This window comes from Rhinatrema bivittatum, chromosome 3, assembly GCF_901001135.1.
Source record: "Rhinatrema bivittatum chromosome 3, aRhiBiv1.1, whole genome shotgun sequence".
NCBI classification, from domain to species: Eukaryota; Metazoa; Chordata; class Amphibia; order Gymnophiona; family Rhinatrematidae; genus Rhinatrema; species Rhinatrema bivittatum.
The window spans coordinates 543,716,751-543,740,252 of NC_042617.1; positions in this window are offsets into that span (position 1 = coordinate 543,716,751).

Below are 23,502 nucleotides of genomic sequence, written 5' to 3' on the forward strand. Positions count from 1 at the left end.
CCTCGGAGGGAACTTTCCTTCCGCCCCCCACCATCTTCCCCTCCCTTCCCCTACCTAACCTGCCCCCCAGCCCTACCTAGAACCCCCTTACTTTGTTGAAGAAGTTACGTGTGCCGGCCAACGGCCGGCCCGCGATCCCGGGCACAGCAGCAAATGGCCACTGTGCCTGGAGGCTCAGGCCCCGGCCCGCTCTGCCCCCCATACTGCCCCGGACCACCCACACCCCGCCCCTTTTTGCAAGCCCCGGAACATACACTCGTCCCGGGCTTGCGCGCGCCGCCAAGTCTATGCAAGATAGGCTCAGTGCACGCAGGGGCAAGCAGGGGCAGCTTTTCGGGGGTTACGCGCGTATCTTACGCACGTAACCCTTTGAAAATCTGTCCCATAGATTTTAACTTTAGATTTGATGTTACCCTTATTGATAGCTGTTTTAAGGGTGTAAGTTTAACACAAATGAACCAAATCTAAATGCTGATGTAAGGATAGATAACAATGAGTGGACAAACCTACATGGCAAGTGATATGCAGGGCTATGTGTGGGTGAGAGCATTTTGGCTATAGGATGTCCTTAAAGGAAATTTACTGGTCTAGAAAATAAAACATAGTATGCAATAAGTAATGGATATGCACACACAAAGTAAATATAAACTTTTAAAACTTTTATAAAATAATTAAAATATTTAAAACTTCTTGCAAACTTTTAACAATGTAAATAAAATTGGACTGGGTAGGAAAACCTAGGGATGAAACTACATACAAATATGAAAATAAAAGGCCCAGGGACTTATGGAGGCCAGGTCCTGAAGGCCTAGGAGTCAGGTTGCTGTGGTGATAGCCTCATGCTAATGAACTCAAGAGCTGCTGTGAAATGCTCTTGAGTCTCAGCAAACTACTCCACCATTACAAACAAACTCCTGAAGTCAGCTCAGTCCCTTCTCATCTCCTCCACCATCCCTGCATACCCTTGCCAAAAGCATGCCAAAACACTGGCTCATCACCTGGAGCAGGTGCTCCAGACACTGAACCAGGATCAGGAGCCATTGACATGGTAACATAAGATGATGGCGGGGTAAAGGGATGTCTAGGCTTCCCTCAGGCAGCAAAGGGCAGGCTAGCCAGCCTGAGTCCTTTCATTCTTAGATTCCAAGGCAGAAAGGGGAGGAGACTTTACAGGAATGGGAAGAGGGATGTCTTTACCTGTAGGCCTGAGGCCTCCGGTGGGGGCAGGGAGGTTCTGACTCCCCCCAGTGGTGGTGGTGGAGGGGATGGTATGGTGCAGCATTGCATTGGTTTCAAGAGGGGCCAGGTCCTCATCACTGTCTTCTGTCTCTTTATCCTTCTCCTCCTCAGATAACAATGAGGAGGTGTCATTTCGAAGAAAAAATAAAAATGTGTGCCATTTCCTGTGCTCAGGGTGTGATGTGCACTTTCATATCTATCTAGGAGAGGTGTTAGCAAAGCTGCAGGACACCCATGTCATATAGGTGGTGGCAAGGCCCTATAAAGGTAACTTGACAGACATAGGTTTACTCTGCTATTGGAGCCATCATTAAATCTATTACATATCACAGAGGAAGTTCCAGCTCATAATTGCACCTTTACTATACTTGTGACTATGTTTTAAGTCATTCCTTCTTATCCTTATATATGTTATATGTAACTTATCCTTATATATGTTATATCCTTATATATGTTATCCTTATATATATTCTTATATATATTCTTATCCTTATATATGTTATATGTAACTGCATTTTCCGCACCATTGTTTTTAGTTTATGTTTACGATGCACCCCTGTTCTATGTGAACCAGCATGATGGGACTGCGTTCTCGAATGCCGGTATATAAAAACCCAAAATAAATAAAATAAATAAAATCCTTGGCTATGATTTCACTCTTGCATTATATTACCTTGGCAAGACATGTACATTGATAATGCTATTAATAGAATGTACATCTGTTACTGTATACAAACATACCTATTGAAAATTGTCCTACCTTTAGGAAAATTTGGGGCTCCCCTATTGACACCACCCCCCCCCCCCCCCCCCCCCATGTACACTCTAATGCAGTGGTTCTCAACCTTTTTTCGGCTGGGACACACCTGATAGATGGTTCTCAGATGCGTGACACACTGAACATGTGACCGTCATGGGGAAAAATGTAAATATACATTCTGCATCCTCAGGAACCCCGTCGACCCCCAAAATGGGTGCAGAGCAGAACTAGGGTATTACCCGTACAGCTCACCATACAAAAAAAGATATTCTGGATCTGATGACATCTCAGTAAAAGCAAAACAAACTCTCTTTACTGGCAAGTACAATACCCCTCCTTATGAAAAGACAGTAATTTACCACTACAAATATTTAACCAGGCCCTAAATACTAACACACCTCCTATTAGGAAAACAGAGCAAGCCAAGCTGCTATAGATAGATACCCACTTCGAAATAATTGCAAAACTATACAAATAAATGTTACAAAACAGCTGATGAAAAGAATAACATCCAACAATTAAAAACATAAAAATTATTAAAAATTGTCCAAATATCAAGAAAATATTTCAAAAAGCAGACACATCACATAATACCCAATAATTAAAATGGCAGTCAATCAAGAAAAATAAACTTAAAAAGCTGCCTTTACTTACCCTCTCCAGCTACTCTCCTACTCCTTTCCCTTGCAGGCCAATAGCACTCACCAGAAGCAGCAGTGGCTGCTGAAGCTCTGTCCTCACAGTCCTCTTCCTTAGGGCCCATAAACAGTCACAACCAGTCGCTGTCTCACACAGACCAGTAACTTCCCTAACTAGTATCTCTTCCTCACACACACACACCAGTCACCTTCCTGACCAGTCTCTGTCTCTTCCACACACACACACACCCACACACCAGTTACCTCCCTGACCAGTCTGTCTCTCTCTCTCTCTCACACACACACACACCAGTCACCTCCCTGACCAGTCTCTGTCTCTCTCATACACACACAGTCACACACCAGTCACCTCCCTGACCAGTCACTCTCTCTCTCTCTCTCACACACACACACACACACACACACACCAGTCACCTCCCTGACCAGTTTCTATCTCTCACACACATGCTCTATCACTTACAACCACATACACACACACTGCCACTCATGCAGCCATTGTACCACACACACAGAAGCTCTCACTCATGCACCCAGGTACCACACACACACTGCCACTCATGCACCCATTCTACCACACACACACACAAATCTGCCACTCACCACCCAGGCACCCATTCTACAACACACACACAAAGCTCCCACTCTTGCACCTAGGCATCCATTCTACCATACACACACACACAAGCTCTCACTCATGCACCCAGGGACCCATTCTACCACACACACACAAGCTCACATGCAGCCTCTTCTCATTGATTGGCCCAATAAGCCTGGCCTCCGCTTCTCAGCCACCTCTGGTCTGACCTTTGGTGGCATGCAACGTCTCTCCAGCCACCTCCCGCAGTGTGCAGGGTCTCTCTGCTCTTCAGCTGCTGGCAGCGGCGCGCAGCATCTCACCATTCTTCGGCCCCGTCGGCGGTGGCGCGCAGGTCTCTCCGCTCTTCGGCCCCACCAGCGGCAGCGCACAGGTCTCTCCACTCTTCAGCCGCGGGCAGCGGCGCACGTCTTTCTATTCTTCGGCCCCACCGGTGGCGGCGCGCAGGTCTCTCCACTCTTCAGCCACCAGCAGCGGCGCACAGCATCTCTCCATTCTTCGGCCCCACTGGTGGCAGCGTGCAGGTCTCTCCACTCTTCGGCCCTGCCGGCCTGGCCTCCAGCGGTGACATGCAGGTCTCTCCATTCTTCAGCCCCGCCCCTAGGGAGAAGGGAAGCACAAGCGGGGCAGTGGAACACCGGGAGCCGTGACACACCTGCCAGTGCTTGGCGACACACTGGTGTATCGCGACACACCGGTTGAGAACCGCTGCTCTAATGTACCCACATCCCAATACCACTATAGTCTCTCCTAGTGATCTACTATGCACAATCTAACCTGTCTCTATCTCAAAACCCCTATAGCACCTGTTAATGATCCCCCATATGCATTCTAAGCTGTCCCTACCCCTATTACCTGCTATCTACTTATCCCAATTGGATATGATGCCTGGTGGTTAAATATATGCTGCTGGCCTTTCCAGGCCTGTTTGTTCTTGTGGAGGAAACTCTGTACTCCCTAGATGAAGAACAGCATCCTCTCATGTTCCACCACCAAAGACACCAGGCAGGCAACATACATAGTGGTGAAGATGGGCTGCCTTGCTGGTGGTGGCATCTCAAAATGAGCCTACCCCAGAAGAACCTGAAGTTGTACATCACGGAACCATACACATGTGTGATATACATGCAAAGTTGTGTGTAAACGAGAAACCACATGCAAATTTCACATGCAACAAACATCTAAAAGACTCACGTATTTGATATCATGCACGTACTTGCTTGCACGTGACATAAAATTCATGCATATAAGCACGTAGACTCAAATGTGTGAGATTATGGGCTTGCCATTGCATGCAATTCTTTTAAAGTTATCTTCTCTATGAATTGGCCTGCATATATTCCAAAAGATGTAAACTGAAAAATACACGATTAGCCAAAATAATTAGAATATTTTTACAGATTATCAAGGAAATTTGAACGTCCAGATTAATAAATGCTTATCCAAATAAATTCTGGAGTTCTTAGTTCCCTAATACTTGTAGCAGTGTGGCTGTCCTGTGGTATCTTCCATCTTGGATTGACCTTGGATTGACCTTGGATCCATCTTGGATTGACATTCAACATAAGTGGATCCTACCCATGTTCCTCCTGCAATGTGGTATATATTATTTAATGCAGAAAATGTGAAGAAGCATGCTACATTGGTGAGACAGGTGAGACATTAAAGGCAATTCACTCGGACACAAGATCAAACACCACAGAGAAGACAAATGTGCTTACCTCTGTGGGACAAAACCTCTGCATCAATGACATTATGATCAGGATAATTAAAGGACATTTTAAAGCAACCCAGAAATGTAAGACTTTTGAAATTAACCTGATCAGAGTCTGGAATTGACAAAAAAAAAGGACTCAGCAAAGATCCTAGGTTTCTAATCACATGATAAGCCATAACATGTTAATACTATTTTTACCTTCTGATCACCCAGAGTCCCCCTGCATCTTGGCTGTCAAGAATACCTTTCATAATTCATTTATATTTCCTGGTAAATGTCATATTTTGCTCATTCCCTTCTGACCATGGAACAAAGTACTAGCTCTCAAAAGTTGGTCAAGAAATGTTTAAGCTAGTCTAATAAAAAGGTCTCACATATATTTTTGTTTATTTGTTAACCTTGATTTCTGATAATATATGTAGGACTACAATTTCTCAAATATAATTTTATGATTAGAAAAACAAGACATGTTTCTGTCTTGTATAGACATAGAAGCCTTTTCAAATATCATAAAAACATAGAAACATGATGGCAGAAAAAAAACTGTATGGTCTATCTTGGCTGTGTATCCATACCAACTGCTCATTTCTACAGTCTCTTTCACTTGCTCAGAGATCACCTATACTTGTCTCATGCTATTTTGAATTCAGATGCTGTCTTTGTCTCCACTACCTCCAGTGGGAGACTGTTCCATGCATCAACCAGCCTTTCTATAAAGAAATATTTCCTTAGATTACTCCTGAATCTACCCCCTTCCACTCTCATGCCATGAACCCTCATTTCAGAGTCTACTTTCCATTGAAATACACCTACCTCCTGTGCATTGATATCTTGGAAATGTTTAAATATTTCTTTCATATCTATCCTATCCCACCTTTCCTTTAGGGTATACATATCTGTAAGTGTGTCCCCATAGGTTTTATAACAAAGATCATTGATCACAACCATCTCAGGTGCAACAGCCTCATCTCACCTATCTAATTACCCCATCCTTGTGCTGTCATATTTGCAAGAAACCACTGTCAGTCCATTATTCGAAAGAAGATCTTTATTGGATGGATATGGCCGCAGCATAGGTCATAGCATACAACTATTATATTATAAAACAATTGCTAACATTCATTCAATATACAAAAACATCGATTACTAAAATATTCTCAATCCCCAGAGGTGACCGGCCCTCACCTGCTGAATTTCAATTCACTAAATGCTTCATAGGATCCTGCTACTGCAATGTAGCATCATTGTGGATGCAGGGCTCTCAAAGCTGTGCCCCAGTTTCATAAGGGCTCTGTATTATCATGCTACAGCATTGTAGCGTGTTGGGGGACAAAGAGCCATCAAAGCCTTGCCCCTCAGGTTATACTCCATTCGATCCTGATTACCGACGAAGTTCTAGCAGTGCGCTGAAGTCCTGCTCTGTAAAAGAGCCAATGTCACTCTTTAAGCATGCCAACACAATTTTTGAGAGATGCACAGGCCAATGCCAGCCATCGAAGCCAAAGACAGTCAACTAATCTCACTGTCACCCATGCTATTTGGTATTCTCTAGCCTCAAGCCCACGATAGTGATACCTCACTTACCGTTGGCACTCCACCAACCCAGCTTTGGTCATATCTTACAACCACTGTTGCAGCCTAGCGCTTTAACTCTTAATGCTCTTGTTCAATATCTTATTCAAAGATAAGAGAAGGTGCTTCGGAGATAGCACCATCCCTCCAGAATCCCCAGGAAAATACTGCATATTGTCACCCACACCATATCTTACAACCCACTGATGCCGCTTAGAGCTCTAACAACTCTTGATGCTTTTGTGTAATATCTTATCTGAAATGCTAATTGCTCTGGAGATAGCACCATCCTTCTAAAAATCCACCAGAGAATGCCACATATTGTCACCAACCTATGTGATTGCCTCCATTCTGTAATGTGCTAAATATTACCATGTGCCTGTCGCACCCTTCATTCCGAAAACCTATGGGATTTATTACATGGGATGTGCTGTATGCAGTAATAATCAAATGAGAATATGGCTGTCCTGAATCACCCCAACTGCCAGAGTCAACTAGGCTCATTTCTATAGCATAGATGAATAGCTCTAAATTGCCTAATGCTTGGTCAAGAGACATTGCTGTAAGAAATGGAAATAATAGCTATCATACAAGGGAGCATTGGACATGTTGTGAGGACTTGCCATCATATTAGTAAACTCAGGGAGATTAGGGCTCATCATATTCAGTGGTAGCTTTTAGGTGACCTCTTATGCATACTTATATTGTGGACCAGAACCGGGGTATGCACAATTCACACTTCCATTCACCTGCCAGAAGACTTTGATTGACCACAAAATTGCATTGCACCAATGCTCTACCATCCCTGTACACTAAGCATTGTCATGTCTGGCACACAAAGTCATTAGCTGGAGCACACGCTCATGGAAGAGAGAAGAAAACTTACAACCAATAGAGACTTACAACAACAACTATAACTTCTGACTGGTTAGTGTCATGCTGACCTCATATTGAAGAATAGCTACCTATATGCAGCAATCTTTTTCTGTGACTAGATCAGTACCATCAGCGGTCAATTTGCTTGGAAACTAGTGAGAGGAATAAATTAGTACTAAAGACAAAATGCCTCAAATGCGATGAATAACCTGCAGGCCAGAAGCTGCCTGTGATTTTCATAACATTGCCATTGTAAGATTGGACATGTGTGCATACTGACTGAAAACTAAGGGGCATTTGTGCTTCTTTCTGGAGTGAAATACATCAAGTGAACAGTCTCTGGATGCTTCCAATGATCTACTAAAGGAAAGGAAAACTGACCTGCAGGAGCTGCCAACAAGCGAGTGTTGGAGGTGTAGCCCCTGAACTATCCAACCCAGAAGTCCAATATTGATTGCAGATGGTTTGGTCTGGCAATATAGTTGCAGTGAAGTGCCATTTGCCATCCTGTGAAGATGATTGGGATAGATACAGGAAACACAAAGCCACCAAATGAGGCAAGCACCTCAATAACTGCATGAAATCTTAAAGCTGTTGTAGACAAAGCATCACTGTCAATTCACCCGCTTTATTAAAAGTGTAATCTACTGTGCAGCCAGAATACCGGAGAAGTGTAGCCAATCCTACCTGAAATTGTTTACCAGAATCCTAATAGAAGGAGAATGTAATTGAAGACAAGGTAGTGCTACTACCACTCGAGCTACTGCATGTTGAAACGTTGAGGCACAAGGTGCAGCAATGTCCAGTCTGGCAGCTGCTGGTTGTAGCTCCTGGGGGTAAAGCTGACCTGTTAACTAGAATTGCATTCAGTGACATAGAAACAATGGCTTACCAGGGCTATTGTTGAGAATGTACAGACGAGCCAAGTACCTCATCAGAGCAAGTCACCACCCATCTGCGACCCAATGAATAAGACAGATTTGCTGTTAAGAGTCCCTCAAGCCTGGCATCCCGCCTCTAGGTAACTTGGTGGGCAGACTGGATGGACCATTTGGTCCTTTTCTATCCACCCTTTTAGACTCAGGAGGGCAAGTGATGTCCGAATATATCTCACAATATGGATCAACAGCACTGGTAATGTTAAATAATTTGAACCATTTGCTGCAAGTATTACATGGTGTGGTGATGTACAGTTTGTGACTTAATACCTGTGCAGGAATCCCTGGTTAAACCCCTAGGACAGTGGTTCTCAACCCTGTCCTGGGGCCCCCCCCAGCCAGTCGGGTTTTCAGGATATCCGCAATGAATATGCATGAGAGAAAATTTGCATACACTAGTATGTACACTAGTATGCACACTAGTATGCAAATTTTCTTTCATGCATATTCATTGTGGATATCCTGAAAACCCGACTGGCTGGGGGGGTCCCCAGGACAGGGTTGAGAACCACTGCCCTAGGAGCAGTGCATGGTTAGGTAAATAAGAGAAAAGCAAAAGTAGTTAAGCAGGGAACTACATACATTTCCCATAGTGCCTATGCCTAGTTTCTTAGGCTGGAGGCCATCACATCTGGCTCAGGACTAATCGAACTGGTTAGTGGTTAACACCTTTCAGACTCGGGGAAGGGCTATAAGAGGCTTATAGAGTAGCTGAACAAGGGTTGCGGAGGAGGTGGCTGGGAACAACTAGCCATGGAGGAGGCAGCAAGAAGGCAGCTGGGAACAACTAGACACGAAGGAGAAGGATTGAGCTGGGGGGAAAAGGAAGGACCCATTTGTGAAAGGAAGCAGACTTGGCCTTTTGTTAACCAAGGATGAAGGCACTGAGAATGAGGCAAGATTTACTTATCAGCTCAACCTCAAAGCTAAGCAAATGTTTTCTATGCCTACTGGGGCGGATTTTCAGAGCCCTGCTCGCGTAAATCCGCCCAAAACCGGGCGGATTTACGCGAGCAGGGCCCTGCGCGCCGGGAAGCCTATTTTACATAGGCCTCCCGGCGCGCGCAGAGCCCCGGGACTCGCGTACGTCCCGGGGTTCTCGGAGGGGGGCGTGTCGGGGGGCGGGGCCGGAGCGCGCGGCGTTGCGGGGGCGTGTCGACAGCGTTTTGGGGGCGGGTACGGGGCGTGGCTACGGCCCGGGGGCGTGGCCGCGCCCTCCGTACCCGCCCCCAGGTCGCGGCCCGGCGCGCAGCAGGCCCGCTGGCGCGCGGGGATTTACGTCTCCCTCCGGGAGGCGTAAATCCCCCGACAAAGGTAAGGGGGGGGTGTAGACAGGGGCGGGGTGGGTGGGTTAGGTAGGGGAAGGGAGGGTAAGGTGAGGGGAGGGCAAAGGAAAGTTCCCTCCGAGGCCGCTCCGATTTCGGAGCGGCCTTGGAGGGAACGGGGGGAGGCAGCGCGGCTCGGCGCGCGCAGGCTATACAAAGGGGGAGATTTTCAGAGCCCTGCTCGCCTAAATCCGCCCAAAACCGGGCGGATTTACGCGAGCAGGGCCCTGCGCGCCGGGAAGCCTATTTTACATAGGCCTCCCGGCGCGCGCAGAGCCCCGGGACTCGCGTACGTCCCGGGGTTCTCGGAGGGGGGCGTGTCGGGGGCGGGGCCGGAGCGCGCGGCGTTGCGGGGGCGTGTCGGCAGCGTTTTGGGGGCGGGTACGGGGCGTGGCCACGGCCCGGGGGCGTGGCCGCGCCCTCCGTACCCGCCCCCAGGTCGCGGCCCGGCGCGCAGCAGGCCCGCTGGCGCGCGGGGATTTACGTCTCCCTCCGGGAGGCGTAAATCCCCCGACAAAGGTAAGGGGGGGGTGTAGACAGGGCCGGGTGGGTGGGTTAGGTAGGGGAAGGGAGGGTAAGGTGAGGGGAGGGCAAAGGAAAGTTCCCTCCGAGGCCGCTCCGATTTCGGAGCGGCCTTGGAGGGAACGGGGGGAGGCAGCGCGGCTCGGCGCGCGCAGGCTATACAAAATCGATAGCCTTGCGCGCGCCGATCCAGGATTTTAGTGGATACGCGCGCCTCCGCGCGTATCTACTAAAATCCAGCGTACTTTTGCTTGAGTCTGATGCGCAAGCAAAAGTAGGCTGTTCGCGCGCCTCTTAAAATCTACCCCAAAATCGATAGCCTTGCGCGCGCCGATCCAGGATTTTAGTGGATACGCGCGGCTGCGCGCGTATCTACTAAAATCCAGCGTACTTTTGCTTGAGTCTGATGCGCAAGCAAAAGTAGGCTGATCGCGCTTCTTTTAAAATCTACCCCACTGTGAAAAAGGAGACTTTGAATTGCTAATCCTTGGGGAAGGTGAAAAGAGAAGTTTTATGGAGAGACCTGAGGAAGCCAGACAAGAGGGACAGATAAGACAGGAACTGGAAATGCTGCACCCTGTTTTGATTTTGGTTAGTTTTATTTTGTTCAAGAACGTACAGCTATTGCAGCTGCAGGGAACTCTGATGTATCCAATGAAGTAGAAGGAATGCATGTAATGGCAGCAGTGTGAAGTTATCCTTTATTATCCAGTAGAACTTTCAAACCTGCATAGAAATAGAATTCTCCTCAATTCATAAGCTGTTTCTAGGAACGACACAGGAGTAAATTCTTTTAATCAAGAATAAGATTTATAAAGATAAAAGCGTTGACTAGCCAGGCTTTGCATCTGCATATGAGTAAGTTGGTACTGACTGGTAAATCAATGAATTAAGATTGTGCAGAAGTGAAACTCTCACCCATTAGCCATATAATTGAAACCACAGGTTGAGAGTGAACCATACAGAATGGGAACTTCCCCTGATTGAAAGCTAATTGTCTGTGTGAAACTGAACTTTCATAGCTGAAAAAAAAAAGGAAACCACTTGTTATCCAGAATCCCAGAATATCAGAACTGTGGAATCACCTAAGAGCAGTACTAGCAGAATTAGAATTGCTATCTTGTAAAACCTAATTAACCTGAATCTTAAAGCTTACTTGTGAGTTGCAACTGTTTTGTTTTCAACCCAGGCTTGTAGACTGTGATTAGTTACTGGAGAATTGCATTTCTTTCTGAAGAATAAAGTTATGTTTTTTTTCTGAAATTGGACAAATGAAGCATAAAAATAAAAGCAGTTGAAAGAATACCTCTGGTAATTGGATTTTTTTAAAACGGAGAATGGGCTGACTTGTGAGGAGACTAATTAACAATTATTTTGGTTAGAGTAAGAGAGTCACTGACCCTTGCCACTGAAGCCAACCAGAAGGCCAAGCCGGGATTAAGGGAACGGCATCCATACCAATGCTTGGGATCTAAATGTTGGAACTCAACTTGGAATTCTAGCCTCCACTAGATCAAAAGCTTAGAATGCAAATGATAGCAATCACAACCATAAATATAATCAGATAATTGGTTTTCTTTAATTTTCTACTCTGAAATGGTATAAGTCTTACACAGATGACCCAGTATGTCAGGAAGCTGCCCGGAGCACTAGCCATGAGGGGCACTCCACCACACATGGCCTGCAAAATATCTTGTAGTCTATTTCTTCTTTGCCATTCCCTGGAATCTAAAACACCTGCCAAGGATCCAGGTGTCATAGTGCAGAAAAACAGCTAAATAGTTGGCTCATTGTACCACCACTGTCGCCAGCAAACAGAATGTTAGGATCCACTAGGAAGGGAAATGGTGAACAAAAGGAGAATATCACAATGCCACTGCATCATTCTATGGTAAAACAGCGCCCTGGGTAAAGGGGATAGTGCTGTGATAGAAGTCTATGCAAGGACTAGGGTGCACTCCTTGAAAGCAGTAACACAGTCAAAATGCCAAGCAATTCTATACTACTAATCTACTATCAAACTGCTGTAATCCAGATCTCTAAACATCCGTGACATTAACTCTGCTAAGCAGCGAAATGGCTTATCCCAATGAATATAACTTATCTGGCTGACAGATTACACATAAGAACATAAGTTGCCATACTGGGTCAGCCCAAAGGTCCATCGAGCCCAGCATCCTGTTTCCACCTGAGGCCAATCCAAGGGAACATATACCTGGCAAGTATTTAAGCAACAAATAAATCCTCGGCTACCAATGCCAGCAATACGCAGTGGCTCTTCTTTAAATCTATCTCTGGGAACTTGTCCAAACCATTCTAAATCCAATTATGCTAACTACCTTAACCAAATACTCTGGCAATGAAACTGAGGGCTCAATTGTATGATGAATGCAAGACATTTTTTTTTAATGTGCTACTGTTAACTTAATGAGGTACCCTTAGCCCTTCTATTATCCAAAAGTAAATAACCTCTTCACATTTAATTATCTGCACCAGCAATTACCTTATATGGTCATTATTAAACAAGGATGTATACCACACCCCTAGCACCCAAGACCAGTGTTTGCTTGTATTCTCAGCTTTTTGTATAGCCCAGGACACTGGTCCTATCCCTCATAAGGGGTCTTGTGGTCTTGGATTGATCCTGCTCCCAACACAATTCAAACCAAAAGCTTGAAAATAACATGGACCAGGTGTCCTCATGAACAATGGCAGACTGGTTTTGTTATTACCTACACCTGATGTTCCAAAATGTTTGCTGCCCTTCTTATGTATGTATGTCTCCACTTCTTAACATGCTGTGGGGACCTTGAAATATACGACGTATTTCCTGATATGAATGTATGTGCGGTTCTCCCACTGCAATACAGCTGCCAGAATCTGTGGGACACACAAACAAAATAGCTAGCCATACTAAATCACCCCCAGGCGATGTATAGTGCCACATCCCACGCCCACTGCGCGAGGGGAAGGGGAATTTGCCAATCACTTCTCTCTCTTGGCGACAACCTCCGATGAGGGGGTCAAGAATGACTGTGTGGCAACAGCAACAGTGGCTCAAAGGAAAGGATCCACTCGTCTCTTCCCCCCCCCCAACTGTCCACTCAACCCCTCTGCCTGGGGGATAGTCGCTGTATCCAGACCACTTCGTAATTGGGTCAGGTACCCACAATGCAGCAGTGGGACAAATCAGGTCAGCTTTCCTGGGCAGGTGTGTCTGGAGGCCCCACTTTTTTTTTATATAAGCAACGATCTTTATTGGCAGCTCAGCACTTGCACCGCAACAAGGAGCACTGGCCCCCAACAATTAGCCATGGGGGAGAGGAGGGCAAGAGAGTTAGGGAAATTTTGGCTGCCCGGACTGCTACCGTTCCAGGCCACAGGAAACTGCATGCCGATCCCAAGCTTGATCACCACATATCCAGTCCCATGCCTGCCCCCGACCCAATCCGGCACTGCATGCCTTGCAAGACAAACATGCACCCCAACACATTCTCCCCAAACAAATTATGCCTTGCAGCTCCAGCATAAAGGGAGCTATGCGCCATGAAGCCCACGATTAAGCCCTGAATGAGGTGAGCGACAGGAAGCCCGTGCAGTAAGGAGAATGGTGTTAGGATCGTGGACCCTTGGGCTGGCTGGGACTGCAGGTGTTGTGCTGTAGGAACCCACAGTGAGCGTTGCAGCTGGGAGGCAGCGCTGAGGAGAGACTCTGAAGAAGACTTCACCACTGGAAGCCCGAGGTCCCCCTAGGAGGAGCCCGTAGGGAACTGGGCCTCTTGGTCTTAGGTGGATCCTCTGCGACCAAAGATCTAAAGAGCAGGCTGCTGAGGTAGTCCGATGAAGAGACAGTGCCCAGGAGGTCAGATGAGACTTCACCCTTGGAAGCGCGAGGTCCCCCCGGGAGGAGCCCGTGAGGACCCAAGCTTCTGGGGCTTAGGAGAAACCTCCGGGCGAGTGGAGAATGGGTACCTGTGGCAGTGGCGAGAGATAAAGCTGAAGTCCAGGAACAAGCCAAGGTCAGGAGCCAGAAGTCAGATGTTGGAAGCCAAAACCAGGGGCGGAAGCTGAAGCCAGAGTCGAGGAACGAAGCAAGGTCAGGAGCCAGGAGTCAGATGTCGGAAGCCAAAACCAGGGACAGAAGCTGAAGCTGGAGTCAATGAGCAAATAAAGGTCAGGAGCCAGGAGTCAGATGTTGGAAGCCAGAACCAGGGATGGAAGCTGAAGACGGAGTCAATGGACGAGCCCTGTCAGAAGCCAGAAGTCTGAAGAGCTGATCCAAGATCAAAAGCAGCAACTAGAAACTCAGGAACTGAGTGAACCTCATTGCAAGGTGAGGCATAGCTGTGACTGCCGGGTTTAAATAACCCGGCAGCATCTGACGTCACCGGGAGGCTGTCCCTGGGTTTCCCGTGCTGGCCCCTTTAAATCAGAAGCCTCGGCGCGCGCACCTAGGGGGCGGGGCCAGCCGCGGATCGTCTGTGGCATCTCCCTCGTAGGGAGAAGCCGTGGTAGGCTGTGTTTCGGGCCTGCGTGGCCGAAGAGGAGGAGTTCCCGTGGCCGGATCAGGCCATGCGGTGAGTGAAGGTCCCGGAGCACGGCCCGGGACCGTAACAAATGGTACCTCCCTTATTTTTTTTAATTCAATGCCTTGGCATGCCTGCCATGATGTAACCCCTCCCATCAGGGACCTGCTTTTTGTCACTGGCCATCTCAACTAAGTGCCGATGGGAGCTCATGACAGAAGCCTTTTTTTTTTTTTATTATTCTAAATTAACTGCTGAAGCCTTACTCTCTGATAGAGCAGCGGCAAAACTGTCCTGTTCCCTGTTTACAGCTGCATTCCATGGGGGTGAAGGTGGGTGGCAGAAGATCCACATCCTCCTCTGCCAGATCAACTCCAGCTCTGCATGCGAATGGGGAGAGAGGACCCCCAGCTCCTGTGGTGCTTCGACCAGGAAGGCAAGTGTCCACGTGACCCAGCCAGTCGCCCCCCTTCTGCAGCATGATGCAATGTTCTGTCCCCTTCCCTGAGGAGCTGCATGCCCCAGAAGCCCGGCATACCAGTCTTCAACAGGCCGCGGCATGAGCAGAATGGATGTTGCAAAGGACCGCTGGGCACAACAAAATGACTGCCTGTCTGCCAGAGCTGCATCCTAGGCTGCTGAGCTCTGAGCCAATGGTGGACACTGCCATTATAGGTGCATGCGACCAGATTTGGAGGCACAAATGGCCACAAGAAGAAGCATACGACTTGCAGCACTGCCGCCTGACCATGTGGGCTCACCGAACAGAAAGCCCACTGCAGCACCACTTTTTCCCTGACTAACGGGGAGTCCCAGCCACCAGGATGCTCCCTTCCTTTTTTTTTGAAATATTAAAATAAACACCAGGGTGGCTGCCTGCTATGTCGACCCCTCCCCCCCCCCTGACAGCTGACGGGGGAGATTGGAAACTGTATCCCGCCCCTCTCTGTTCATGGCCCACAGCAAAGAGAAGCCCCCAGCCCCTGCCACACGAGGCTGCCCATGCTGCCATGGCCTGGAAAGGGACAGCAGCAAAGCAGGAGAGGAGGAGAAGGTCTGAAGATCGCATTGCACACCACATGGCTGAGCAAGACTCAGCAAAGCCGCATTCCCGGAGCTGGTAGCAGGTAGGCCACAACGTCTGTCTGCGCATGGAGAGAAAACAAAGGGAACACAACCTTTCCAAAGAAAAACCACTGAAAGAAAAGGCTGGAGGGCTGGCTGGCTCACCTTTAAATTCTGTTTGCTGGCCCAGGCCCCCAGATCCTGCCCCCTCCCTTACTTCAGAGGCGGAGCTCCTCGCCGGTTGTGGCCACACCCACCCTAGTTGGGAGAAGGCCATCCCCTTTTTAGTAGGCACTCTCTGGACTGATTCCACCCAGTCTATATCATTTTGAAGGTGTGGTCTCTAGAACTGTACAGAGCATTCCAAATGGTTCTCACCAGGGACTTACTGTATACAGAAGCAATATCACCTCCTTTATTCTGCTGACCATTCCTCTCTCTATGCATCCAAGAATCTTTCTTACTTTTGTCATTGCTTTATCCACCTGTTTGATTGCCTTAAGATCATCAGCTATGATCACACCAGATCCTGCTCTTGTTTCATGCATAGAATTTCATCCCCTGTACTGTACCTCTCCCTTAGGTTTTTGTAGCCCAAAAACATGATGCTACATTTTTTAGCTTTAAACCTTAGCTTCTAATCTCTAAACTATGCCAAAAACTTTGCTAGATCCCTTTTCATGTTTTCCTGATAATCCTTCTGGAATATCATTTAGAAAAATGAATATTGTGTGCAATTCTGGTCACCACATCTCAAAAAGGATATATCTGCACTGGAGAAAGTGCAGACAAGGGCAACCAAAATGATAAGGGGCATGGAACGGCTGCTCTACGAGGAAAAGCTAAAGAAATTAGGGCTGTTCAGTTTGGAGAAGAGATGATTGAGGGGGGATATGACAGAAGTCTACAAAATCATGAAAGGACTTGAACAAGTTAATGTAAATCGGTTATTTACTCTCTCAGATAATAGGACTAGGGGGCACTCCAAGAAGTTATAAAGTAGCTCATTTAAAACAAATTAAAGAAAATTATTTTTCACTCAGTACACAGTTAAGCTCTGAAATTCATTGCCAGAGGATGTGTTTACAATAGTTAGTGTAACTGGGTTTAAATAAGGTTTGGATAAGTTCCTAGAGGAAAAATCCATAAATTGCTATTATGGTAATTAAGCAATAGTAACTTGTGATTTATCTAATGTTTAGAACTTGCCAGGTACTTGTGACTTGGATTGGCCCCTGTTGGAAACAGGATACTGAGCTTGATGGTCTGACCCAGTATGGCATATTTTATGTTCTTAAAAATGGTCCAAGGGCTTATCCCTATGGCACATTACTAGTATTGTCTCTCTCCTCAGAGTAAACTCCATTTAGCATTACCCTTTGTTGTTTTCCACTGAACCAGTTTCTAATGCAATCATCATTCACTTTAGAGCCCAAACTAATGGCGTTAAGTTTATTTAGATACCAATTCCAAATTCTAACAAAGGCCTTACTGATATCCAAGTAATCTATATCTAGTGCTGTCTGCTGATCCAACACTCTGGTCACCTAGTCAAAGATATTGATCAAATATGTCTCACAAGAGCTGCCTCTGGTGAAACCATGCTGCCTCAATCCAGAAACTTCATTCTACTCTGTTTTAGCAGTGATTTCATTAATTTACTCACATGCAGAGATCAAACTAACGGGCTAATCATCTACTGAGTTAGGAGGCAGATTGGGCGCTCATGGGATCAATGGCAGTGTCCTATTGTGGATTGGTAACTGGATAAAAGACTGGAAATAGAAGGTAGGACTAAAAGGTCAGTTTTCCAAATGGAGAAAGGTCATTAGTGGAATGCCCCAGGGGTCTGTATTGGGACATATGCTATTTAGCATTTTGTAAATAAATTATCTGGATGAAGGAACAATGAATGATATGTCCAAATTTACAGATGACATAAAATTGTTCCTAGTCATTAAAGCAGCAGATTGTGAAAAATTGCAGGAGAGTTTTGTGAGACTAGGAGACTGGGCTTCTAAATGGCAGATGCAATTTAATGTGGACAAGTGCAAAATAGTGCATGCAAGGAAAAATAATCCCAGAAATAGATACACTATGCTGAGTTCCATGTTAGGAGTCATCTCCCAGGAAAAGGATTTTGGAATCCTTGTGAACAATACCTTGAAATTTTTAATTCAGTGTGTAGCAGTGGTCAAAAAGGCAAATAGAATATTATAAATTACTTGGTTAGGAATAGAGAACAAAAGTAAAACATCATTTATTTGAAATATTTGTTACCTGCCCTTCCATGGTAAAACACACATAAAATGTTCAGAATCTGAATCCCTGTATAATTCCTGTATAACCCCTGTATAATTCCTCTCTGCCATCTATTCTATATAATCATGCTTACATTGAATTATCTTTCCCATTATAATCTGTTAACTATATAGCATATCGTGTTAACTGTTCAAATGTCGTTCATGGTTTACATTATTTACTTCCACTGTTTAATTTGTTCTCTGTAAAGCCTGTTGCAGTTTTAGTTATTTGTGAACCGAGATGATGTTCCCAAGTATCCCAGTATATAAAAACACCTAAATAAATAAATAAATAAATATATAGCAGTTAAAAATATAAGAATATAATAATACCTTTGAATAGATCCAGGATAGAACCGTACCTTGAGTACTGTGTGCAGTTTTGGTCACTCAAGAAAGAAATAGTAGATATAGAAAAGGTTACTGGGAAGGGTGACAAAAATGATAAAGGGGATGGAAAAACTCTTTTATGGTGAAAGGCTAAACAGTTTATGGCTCTTTATCTTGGAAAAGAGATGACTGAGACAGGATATGATTGAAATTTTATAAAATCATGAGTTGGGAGCAACAGGTTAATAGAGAATGGTTATTTACTCTTTCATACAACACTAGAATTAGGGGACACTTCATGGAACTAGAAATTGGAAGATTTAAAACAAATTGTAGGAAGTATTTTTTCACTCAATGCATAATCAAGCTATGGGATATGTTGCCGAAGGACTAAAATAGTGGAGGTTGAAAGAGGATTTGAGAAGTTCCTGAAGGAAAAGTCCATAAACAGTTATTAGCCAGGTAGATTTGCAAAAGCCAGCACTTATCCCTGGGAGTGAGATACAAGAAATAAATCAACTATTGGGAATCTGCTGAGTAATTGTGCCCCAGACTGGCTACTGCTTGGCTCAATAGACCTTGGTCTTACGGAGCATGGCTCTTCTTATGTTCTTATATTTTCTTCTGGAAGCCATTTGGAGAGAGAAGCAGCAGCTGGATGTGATTCCTGAAGAAATGATCCCTAGGCTTGAGTGCAAGAAATCAGGATGGAGAAAATGTGTCTCAACTCTGTGAATATTTTTAGATTTACATGTCTAGGCTCAATACTTTAAAAAATATGTTGCAACTATTCACCTTTCTCAATTCAGCAAGTTGGCTCAAAATAAGGTATCATTGCCAAGTCCGTGTAGGATTAAACTTTGGCTATCAGGGACAGGCTAGTTTGGATTTAATTGAAGCCATATTCGAACAAAGACAACTGCATCTCTTGAAAATTTCAACCACACTGACATTTTACATCCCCAGATATAAATGTGACTCAATTTAAATCTGTACTGGCTACTTATACTATTTAAAAAATGCATGTGAATTTACCTATCATATTGCAAGAAAGTTAATGTGGAATAAATATGGATCACACAAAAGAGCACATAGTAGGAAGATGGGTATGAAACCAGTCAGTAGTGATGTTCCAAGTGGAATAAAATTACAATAATGCAAACGTTTTCTCAGGGCTTTATATGATGAACTTCAGAGGAGTATCGAAAGTACAGTCCCCCTTTTTAACACGGCCGTGTTTCACCGTAGGGGCTGAATTGGGAGGGATCCACAAAGAACAATTTCAAAAGGGTATTAGCTATACAGAAGACAAAAATCTAAATAAGAACAGTGGCATATATTACAACTAGCAATAGACAATATTGGATATGGAGCACATACCCAAATCAAAGATGTTAAGTGTATAAATGTTTTTAAAGGGGAGAACTGAAGAAAAATAAAATAAAACTTTAATAAAACTATAATAGAAAAATATAATTGAAAACTGCTAGGTAGTAAATGTAAGTCTTAAATATACCACGTATGACTTATAGGTTCACAAAATCAATAGAGTCCTGTAAAAAATGTAATATAAAAATCCATTAGAGAAAATTAATTAAAATTAATTAAAAAGGAACGTAACAAACTTCATGAAAATAAGAAGTCTACCATGAAAGAGGTATAACATTTCAAAAAGTGTCTGGTAAGGTATCCGGTTCAGCCTATAAAAAGATAGTCACATGGTAAGAAGATGCACCATGGAGAAAAGTGAAGAGAAAGAAGATAAGAAGATAAGATACTGACACATAGAAAGAATGCCATGAAATGTACCTCCCAACGAATTTAAATGTAAAGACCTGCTGAATGTACAATAGTGGAATGCCTACACTAAAGGGGATACCAGAGCATTTTTAAAATTTTTAAGAAAACCCACCAAAACTCATGGACCAATCACAAGTGGAATAGCAAAGAAACATGACAAAATATGTCAGTGTGAGAAAAAGAGGACCTAAAAGGGAACTAATTTTGAAGGGTAAGTGTAGAGAACACCTGATAAGGAACTGTACTGAGCAGAGTATACGAGTATGAATGACCAAATAGAGAACTAAAAGCTAATACTAATCCCTATGATTGTTTGAAAGCCAAATAGAAGGCTAAGACTACTGGGATAAAAAAATGAACTTTAAAAGGAGAATAATTTATAAAAAGTCTACACAGATGGGGATTGTAGAGGAGGAAAAAACAGAGAAAGAAGGAGGAAACTGACATATAATAAAAAATTTGAAGCCAGAAAATTTTACAAATCGACGGACCATTCTATTTCTTTATTAAGGCCCACAGGTATTAGGGAGTTGAGTTCGAAAATGCTGTGTTGATCATGGCGAATTATTAATGAGCTTGAAAAATCATCTCCGTGACTAGGAGGAGGGCAATATTCAAGTACGAAAAACCTCAGATCAGCAATAGAATCAGGAAAAGACAGCCAATTGGCAACAAGTGGAGCCTCCACACGGCCTGACCAAAGATAGGATCTGTGTTCGATTATCCTAGTCCTTAATGGGTGAACCATTTTACCAACATAAATCAAGGGGCAAGGGCATAAAATCACATATATCACACCTCTTTTAGTACAATCAGAAGTGTGATATAATGGATACAATTTACCTGAAGTGGGATGTATGAATTCAGCAAGTGAAAGAGACAGAGGGCAAACTGAACATTGTAAGATTGGATGGTGACCAATATCTGGAGGGGAAAGGTTATAAAGAGGGGGACTGTACTTTTGATACTCCTCTGAAGTTCATCATACAAAGCTGTTGCCCTGAGAAAACTTTTGCATTGTTGTAATTTTATTCCACTTGGAACAGCACTATTGACTGGTTTTGTACCCTTCTTCTGCTATATAGTTTACATATCATGCCATACTCATATAGAAATCATTCTTGTGAAGAAAATGATTCAAACCAAAATCAGTTTAGCCTGAATCTTTAATCATGGTGATCAATATTTGTAAGAAGTCAGAGGAAAATTGAATCAATTTTCTCCAGTCCTGAACTTTTGTTAACATTATAAAATGGCCGCAGAAATGAAATGACTAGAAGTTTCTTTACATGAAAGCTCTTGGTCTTGCAAAGTGTACTTTGCAAGTCAGGACTTGTTGTGCCAGGAGTGGACCCTTGACCTAGTGCAGGATTAGTAGGCTCCTGGTCGGACCCAGAGAGTGCCTGCCACCAGGGGGCGGAGCACAAGAGGAGACAGAGGCTAGCTAGAGCTTCGCCACTAGCAACCCTAGATACCCCCAGGTTGAGCCCTTGGGTAACCGGGCCGCCTGGTCTTAGGTGGGCCTTGCAGGATCTCCTTGATAGGAAGTTCAGGGTGTGCCTACCACGATCAAGGGTGCACGGTTGATACTCAGGCCAGAAGTCCTGGGTGCATGAGAAGGCCAGAAGAGAGTCTCTGAATATATAGCAAGGATCCAGGACAGATTCAAGGAAGTGTGGTCAGCCAATGAAAGGGTCAGAGCCAGTAATCAGTCCATGGATAGTCAGCCAAAGCAGAGGTCAAGTGCCAGGAGGCAGTCAGACGTGGCCGAATTCAAGCAGAGGTCAGTTCCAGGCAGCGTGCAGACATGGTCATAGAAACAGGCAGAAGGTCAGAGGCAGGCTGCGATCAAACCTAGTCAAAGTGAAGCCGAGGTCAGTATCGACAGTCTGAAAGGTACTACCTGGGGAGACAAGGAGACAGAAGGACGCTGGAACAGGAGGATGCTGGAACAGAAGGACGCTGGAACAGGAGGATGCTGGAACAGGACTGAAATGAGACTGGAGCAGGACTGGAACAAAGGTTGGAACAAAGGCTGGAACGAGACTGGAACACAGACTGGAAAGCAGAGGCAAACTAGAAATCACAAGGATCAACCCGATTGCCAAGGCAAGGAAGTCAGGGCAGGAGCTTCCTGATATAGGTGGTTCAATCAGGGTGCGCCGCAAAGCTGGGACCCGCCCCCTGGCCCTATAAGGTGCCGGGCGGTCGGCACGCGTGCGCCTAGGAGCAGGGCCGACACCACAGAGGACACCGAGCCCCGCCGTGAGGCCTGACTGGAGGATGAAGGCCCGGCGACCGCCACCGCGGGACGCTGAGGCCTAGCTGTACTTGCCACCGCTGCAGGGGAGGTCGACCCGGGATCCCCGGAGGAGCTGGTGAGGTGAGTAGGCCCGTGCGTGGGCCGAGCGTGGACGGGACGCGCAACAGGACTAAGGCATGTGAAGCCAAAGCCTGTGTGGTGTTGTATACTTCAGAAAATATTATTCAGGAGCGTTTAGATGTGAACATAAAGCTAAAATCCCCTGAAGAAACCAACGGGTGAAACAGGAGCTTCCTGTCGGGACACCAGCTGAATTACGATTAAGAAGGGACAGGCATTGAAAAGATCTTATAAAATAAAGGACATTGAATATGAGATGTTCAGGGAACAATAATAAATCTGAGGGAATGAAATAAGAAATTTTTGGAGTAATATGTCTACATTGTAATTGAATTAAAGGGATATGTTTACATTGTAATTAGGGTTTATTGCAATATTTGGGTAATATTTATATGTTTAATGTTAATGTGGAACATGTATGTATTTGATGTTAATTTTTAAAAGATTGTGTATAAATTGATGTGTAGTTGAATGAATGAGTGAATGTGTGTGAATATAGGGTGCGTTTTATGAATGTTTTTTAATAAATATATGGAATAAAATATATAACATATTTAAAATGTAAATACGGGTATATTGTTTGTGAATCTATCAATTAGAATACCTGTATTGAACTCAGTGCAGGGAAATATATTCTTTGACCTTATTTCATATAGGACAACATTTGTTTATTAGTGTTTATTTATTTATTTAGGCATTTTATATACACCGTCATTCCCAAAGAAGACCAAAATGGTTTACAGTATTAGCATTCATATTCATGGTCAACGATCATATACTTTGTGTTAATGTTCATCCTTCTAATTCAACACCACAGTGAATACATATTCTAGTTCATAGTTTACTCCTGGGGGATTTCTGTGCAAAAAAATTAAAAATTCTGCACACAAAA